An 8004-nucleotide genomic window follows, 5' to 3' on the forward strand; every position below is an offset into this window, starting at 1 on the left:
GTCACTGGGACCTCAGGCAAGTCTAAGATAATGAGGAACTGAACATGGGAGTCTGTATTAGTTTCCTATTGTTGCCATAATAATATGCTACAAACTGGGTGGCTTAAACATTTTAAAAAATCTATTCTAATAACCAACAAAGTCCTACTGTATAGCACAGGGAACTCTACTCAATATTCTGTAAAAACCTAAATGAGAAAAGAATGTTAAAAAGAATAGATATATGTATAACTGAATCGCTTTTCTGTACACTTGAGACTAACACAACATTGTAAATCAACTATACTCTAATATACAATTTAAAAAATCTACTCTAAAAAAAAGTATTCTCCAACAGTTCTGGAAGCAAGAAATCCAAAATCGAGGTATAGCAAGGGGAAGATTTGCTCTGGAGCCGCCAGGGGAGGATACTTCCTTGCTTGTTCTGGTTCTGGAAGCCGAGGCATTCCTTGGCTTGTGGGAGCATCACACGACCTCTCCTGCCATCTTCACATGGCTGTCATCCCATGTGTCTGTGTCTCCATGTGGTATTCTCCTGTGAGAGTATGTGTGTGTGTGTGTGTGTGTGTGTGTGTGTGTGTGTGTGTGTGTGTTCAAATTTCCCTCTTCTTATAAGACCATCCGTCATACTGGTTTGGAGTCCACCCTAATGGCCTCGTCTTAACTTGATTATATCTACAAAGATCCTATTTTCAAATAAGGTCATCTACATAGGTACTGGAGATTAGGACTTCAGCGTATCCTTGGGGGACATAGAGTCTAACCCGTGTCAGAGCACCAACAAAGGGAACTCTGCTTTCACCATGCTACACTGCAGGGAATGTACCTGAAACCTTTCACCTTGCATGGGTACCAGCTAGTGACTTAGAATCCATTACCTGAACGGAAAATAAGCCGCACCAGAGGAGCTCTGCTCCCATTAGTCTGATAGGACCTGCTGTCTTAGTTTTATCTCCAAGTTTGCCATCAGATTGGCCTAATATTCTTTTAGGGTCTCACTAACTTACTAGTCTGCATTATCAATAAGTGTGATTTTATGGGGAGAACATACAAAGTGCAATCTCTTTTCCCCTAGGAACTTGCTTCTTCCTTCATTACACTTCCTACATCACTAGGAGACAGACAAGATCTTCAGCTTTTGATTCAGCCATGACCTTTCAATTCTCTTCTCTGCTACCCCAGCAACGGCGGCCTTGGTCTCTAAATCTGCCAAGTCAAACATCAGCTGTGGGGACCGAACCACCCCTGGGTTCAGAGTTCATGGGAGGAGGCACCACCGGGAACCCAAGCGGCAGCCATAGGAGGAATTATCACAGCTCCAGATTTTATCTGCAGAGTATTTAGTTTTCCCAGTGGATGTCAGCCGATTTGCCTTCTCATCATGCCTAACTTTTCAGGGAAGAGCCCCTTCTGATCTGATTTCTTTTTCTTCAAGCCATGTGGTCAAGAAGGGAGCAGCCACATGAGCTTTGCAGACCCTGGCATGTGGGCCCCAGCAATGGGCTGGAATGGATTGTCCAGGGAACCGGGTTGGTCTGGCTGCTTTTGTGCTGTGATGGAACGAGTGGAGAGAATTCAATCACACTGGTTTACTTATCTTTACATTTACTGTATTGATATAACAGATAATATTGGCTTCCTGTTTGGGGTAGCAACAATATTTCTTTGGAACATACATTTATTAAAGCAGAAAGTTGATTTAAAAACAAGACTGTGAAGTAAATAAGAGACATAGCCAGAGTGACCTAGCTTTGGACAATACTGTACAAGACAATTATTAATTAAATCTTTTTGTAGGTCTATTCACATTTAAAAATCTTTCTTAAGTCAGTTTCAGTAGTTTGTGCCTTTCTAGTAATTGGTTCATTTCTTCTAGTTAATCTAACTTGCTAGCCTTCAGTTCATCATAGTTTTCCCTTAGAAACCTTTATTTCTGTTAGGTTGGTAATGATTTCTCTTTCATCCCCGATTTTAGTATTTGAATCTTCTCTTATTTTTTTCCTGGTCAAGCTAACTAAAGGCTTGTCAATTTGCTGATGTTTTTCAAGGAACCAGATTTTTCTTTCATTAATTTTGTTTTTATACTCTATTTCACTACTTTCCACTGTAGTCTTTTTTTAAAATTAATTAATTTATTTATTTTGGCTGTGTTAGGTCTTTGTTGCTGTGCGCAGGCTTTCTCTAGTTGTGGCAAGCGGGGGCTACTCTTCGTTGTGGTGTGCAGGCTTCTCATTGTGGTGGCTTCTCTTGTTGTGGAGCATGGGCTCTAGGCGGGCGGGCTTCTGTGGTTGCAGCATGTGGGCTCAGTAGTTGTGGCTGGCGGGCTCTAGAGTGCAGGCTCAGTAGTGGTGGCACATGGGCTTAGTTGCTCCATGGCATGTGGGATCTTCCCGGACCAGGGCTCAAACCTGTGACCCCTGCATTGACAGGCAGATTCTTAACCACTGTGCCACCAGGGAAGTCCCTCCACTGTACTCTTCAATATTTTCTTCCTCTCCCTGACTCTAGGTACAGTTTCTGCTCTTCTTCTAGTGTTATAGGGTAGAATATTTGTTACTGATTTGAGATTTTTCTTTTTTTTTTTTAATATAGGGGTTTCAGCAAGAAATTTCTCCCTAAACACCACTTTTATCGCACTTCATATATTTTGGTATGTTGTGTCTTTATTTAATTTCATTCAGGTTAAAGTATTTTCTAATTTATCTTGTGATTTCTTTTCTGATCCATTGGTTATTTAGTTGTGTGTTGTTTAAATTTTCACATAACTGAATTTTCAAAATATTTTTCTGTTACTGATTTGTAATATCATTTAATTGTGGTTGGATATTATAGTCTGCCTGACTTTGATCTTATACATTTATTTAGCTTGTTTTATGGCTTAAAAATGGTCTAGCCTGGAGAATTTTCCATACAATCTTGAAAAAAATGTGTATTTTGCCGTGCTTAGGTGGAATGTTCTATGCGAGTGTGTTGGATCTATTTGGTTTACAGGGTTCTTCTATTTCCTTGTGACCTTCTGCTTTTTTCTACCCATCATTAAAAGTGAGATAGTAAAGTTTCCAGCTACTACTGTGGGATTTCCTATTTCTCCCCTCAGTTGTATCAGTTTTTGCTTCATGTGTTTTGGCAGCTCACTGTTATGTGCACATACGATTAACATGGTTATAGCTTTCTGATGGATTTGACTCTTTTATCATTACAAAAAGTCTTTTATCTCTAGCAACATTTTTTGTTTGTTTTAATGTCTATTTTCTCTGACACTTCAGCTTTCTTATGGTATCTGTTTGCATGGCATATCCTTCCTCTATACTTTTGCTTTCAGCTTACTTGTATCTTTGAATTAAAGTGTACCTCCTATAGATAGCATATACTTGGACCTTATATTCTAATCCAGTATGATAGTAAAATCCCTGTTTTTTGATTTGACTTTTTCATTCATTCACATTTAATGTCATTATTGATATAGTTCAAATTATGTTTGCCATTTTACTTTTTGTTTTCTATATGTCAAGTGGATTATTTTTAAGGCAATAATTTAATTCCTTTAATGATTTTTTTTTTTTTTTTTTGCGGTACGTGGGGCTCTCCTGTTGCGGAGCACAGGCTTCGGACACGCAGGCTCAGCGGCCATGGCTCACGGGCCCAGCCGCTCTGTGGCATGTGGGATTTTCCCAGACCGGGGCACGAGCCCGTGTCCCCTGCATCGCCAGGCGGACTCTCAACCACTGTGCCACCAGGGAATCCCCCTTTAATGATATTTTAATTATATTCTTTGGGCTATCTTAGTGATTGCTTGAACGTTTACTTATCAGAATGTACTTCAGATATTTACAAACTTAATTCTATATAGATATTTCTGGAATTAAGTTTGTAAAAATCTGAGGTATATTCTGATAAGTAAACACTCAAGCAATCACTAAACTAACTCAAACAATATAGTAAAAAAAAATCATTAAAGAATTAAATATATCTATACACATAAGTGTTCTTTCCTCATTTTAAGTGCTATTACTATTGTATATGTATATTACTTTTATAGGTATTATAAACTTGACTGTACATTATTATAATTACTGATATATAATTTTCTGTCTTTTAGGGTAGAGGGAAAAAAAGGGGAAGGACTTATTTATAGAGCTTCCTTTTAAATAAATGAGCTAAAGAAGGCCTTTATATTTTGGTTTAGGCCTTCATAACAGACTGGAACAGTTAGCCCAAAAGCCCTTTGACGTTAAACTCAAAAAAGGCAGAGGGGCAATACTAAAGTATTACTCATTAAATGTTGTTACTAAGGTGGTATTTTAATGAATTCCAGGTATATTATTTTCTGATTCTCTTAACCAATATAGACTAACAGTCAAAGAGTATGGATATTTCAGAATTCTCCTATATAGTCCCTAGTTGCTTAGTTACACTTTTGTGAAAAGTATTTTTTAAAAAAAGCTACAAAATGCTTGTTCAACACAAAACACTTTAGCATACTAAGAATGCAGACAAATTTTTGGTAGACACTCCAGGATTTTGCAGCATGGAGAGATAATTTTCTCTAGAAACTTTATGGTCAACTGTTACCAGTCAAAGGCATTAGCTTTATAAATTACATAAACGCTTCTCATCATTCTGATAAGTGCATATTACAAAATAGCTATCTGATGTGTAGAAATGAAGTCTGTTATATAAGTGTACATAACAAAGTACCATAACTGGGTGGGACAGCATGTCAGGGATGGTTTGTCTGAAGAATGAAATATAAGATTTAAGTGAGCAACAAACTAAGCATATGGGGACCAATAATGTGTGTGAATGTCTGGTGGCAGAAACGAGTGACACTTTCTGTTAGGAGCTGGGCCAGGACCTGTCTGGCAGAAGCCCAGAGGGAAGGTAATAGGATATGATACTGCAGAAGCATGCAGAGAGCAGATCAGCAGGGACTTGCAGGCCACATTGAGATTTTTTTTGTTATTGAAGTGTGGTGGCTTTACAATTTGTGTTAATTTCTGCTGTACAGCAAAGTGATTCCGTTATACATATACACACATTCTTTTAAATATTCTTTTCCATTAAGGTTTATCACAGGATGTTGAATATAGTTCCCTGTGCTTCACAGTAGGACCTTGTTGTTCATCCATTCTATATATAATAGTTTGCATCTGCTGACCCTAAACTCCCAGTCCACCCCTCCTCCACCCCCTCCCCCTTGGCAACCACAAGTCTGTTCTCTATGCCTGTGTGTCTGTTTGAAATAATGCCATTTGCAGCAACATGAATGGATCTAGAGATTATCATATTAAGTGAAGTAAGTCAGAAAGTGAAAGACAAGTTCCATATGATATCACTTGCATGTGGAATCTAAAATATGACACACACTGAGATTTTTGGTTATTCCATGGGAGAAACGGGTAGAATATCTGTCTGTTTCAAACAGAGATAACATCTTCTTATTTGCATTTGACAATGATTTTTTCTGGTTTTTGTGTGGAGAATTAAATTGGAAGGGAAGCAATAATAGTAAGTTATTAACTGCTCTAAAAGACAAGGAAAGAATAGTTTAAACCGGGTTTGTGCGATTATAGGATACAAAACCCATGCAGATGGAGAAAATGTTTTGGACGTTGAGAATAAAATGAGAAGTGTGGCATAGAAAAAAAGCCAGGGAAAAAACAGTAAATTTAGTATAAAATTTAAATCTTTAAAAATCTGGGTTAAAACACCTCCACTTCCGGGAACCAGACTATTTTAAGAAAATATGGTGATGGTGATATCTCATGGAGACTGTAAACATTTCACCTTAAGTTCAAAGCCACAGAAATAAAATCTTGGTGATGGGCTTCCCTGGTGGCACAGTGGTTGGGAGTCCGCCTGCCGATGCAGGGGACATGGGTTCGTGCCCCGGTCCGGGAAGATCCCACATGCCACGGAGCGGCTGGGGCCGTGAGTCATGGCCGCTGAGCCTGCGCGTCCAGAGCCTGTGCTCCGCAACGGGAGAGGCCACAGCAGTGAGAGGCCCATGTACCACAAGAAAAAAAAAAAATCTGGGTGAGTCTAAATCAGTGTTAAATTGTAAGAATGTTAACTTTGGTTTTCTATCTCATCTTCCCTTCCAGTGTTGTGTTGGGTGGGGCACAGGACCCTCAAGCATCTACTCAGCGAAGATTCCTTCAAGAAGTGATTCTCTATCAGCTCCAATTTGATAAGCTGCCTCTATGCGCTTATCGTCTTTTGTAGAAATCCACCCCTTTTCACCACCACTATTAACTACCTCCACTCCCACTGGTATGGATCAAGGTTAATTAAATTGGTGGGGAATTTCTGGCAGTTGTAACTGCCTAAGAACAGCCTGTATCATGCTCCATGCCATTGAAGCACATGAACAACTCTCTCTAGATGGGGACAAGGTTTAATTTCACAACCTATTGACATTCTGGAGAAAATCTTTCTTGTTTGTGAAAGCCTGTCCTATGTATTGTTGATGTTTAGCAGCTTCCTTGTCTTCTACTCCCTAATGCAGTATCACCCCTTCAGTTCTGACCATCAGAAATGTCTCCAATTATTGCCAAATGGCCTCTGGGAATCAGAATTGTCCCTGGTGATGATCCACTGGTTTAGATTTTTTAATTAGCTTTTTGTTGTTTTTTCTTAGCCTTTGTTATTGTTGATAATTTTGACAAAGGAGACTGTTAGTTTTATGTTTCATTATTAAAAAATATACTATTAACTCTCTCTAATCAACAATCTTAGTTTGGGTACTTAAATAGAGAAATGTCTGATGCCATCACAGTCAAAATGTAATGTTCCAAAATAAGAAATTGGTTAAACAAATGTGCTATGTGAATATGATGAATTTCAAAACAGTCATGACAAATTTAAGAAAAAGACTTGTCATGGGAAAATACTCCTGATAAATTGCAAAGTGAGGAAAGAGCAGCTATAAAGTGATAAGTAGAGTATGACATCAAAAATATATATGTATCTATGTTTATATACTCTGCAAAGATATATACTATAATATCAAGAGATGGTGGCATTACATATGATTTTTGTCACTTATATTTCCTTTGTGCCTCTCTATTTTCCAACTTTCTTACATTAGCAATGCATTACATTGGCAATGAGGAAAAAGCAAACCACAAATGTTGTTCTTTAAAATTGTCCCATTTATAGAACTTCTTGTATTTTGTATTCAATAAATACTTTTGAAATCGTATGACTGAAATCACCATTATAGGCCTACAAATCACATCCAACCTGCACACAATTCAAAGGATTTTCATTGTGGTAAAGACATGCAGCAACCTAATCACACCAATAATTCAAAAATAATAATTTGAAGTAAAGAGAACTTTTGAACTCTTAGCTTTCATATCATGGAACTGTCAGTTTTGTGTGTGATTAGGGGGAAGAACAGAGTTACTAAATCAACTAGGAAAAAACCCTACTATTGTTGCCTGCCTATAAAAGCAACAGATAATTACAGGAAAAAACACATTAAAATATAAGGAGAAATGGACAAGTTTTAGCAGTACTATTTCCTGAAAGTGAGACTTTGCAATATATGTTATTTTTCTACTTTGATAGTACTGCTTATGTTTTGTTTACAAAAGAGGTTTGTCTAAGGAAGTTCAGTAACAATGACATAATGGACTATTTGCTTAAGTAATGGAAAATACAGAAGCAATAATATCTCCAAAATCAATATAACCAGAGTTTATTTGAAATATTTTCAGGCAATTCTCATTTTATAGCATCTGAGTTGCATTAAAAATATATGCTATTCTTTAATGACTCTATGCTATTACAGTACATTACTAACATGCCAACCTGAGTGACCATGCAATTTATAATTAACAAAATTTTGTTTCCTTCTCAGGATTTTGAAGTTCATTTCAGAATGATTTGAACTGTGCCAAACTTAATAGTATGTTCAAAGTTTATTCTTGGTTTCCTTCAGTACATTCTAGACTAGATAGAGAGGCACTTGGTATCATTCTGCTGACCTTAGAAAGT

This window comes from Orcinus orca, chromosome 3, assembly GCF_937001465.1.
Source record: "Orcinus orca chromosome 3, mOrcOrc1.1, whole genome shotgun sequence".
NCBI lineage: Eukaryota > Metazoa > Chordata > Mammalia > Artiodactyla > Delphinidae > Orcinus > Orcinus orca.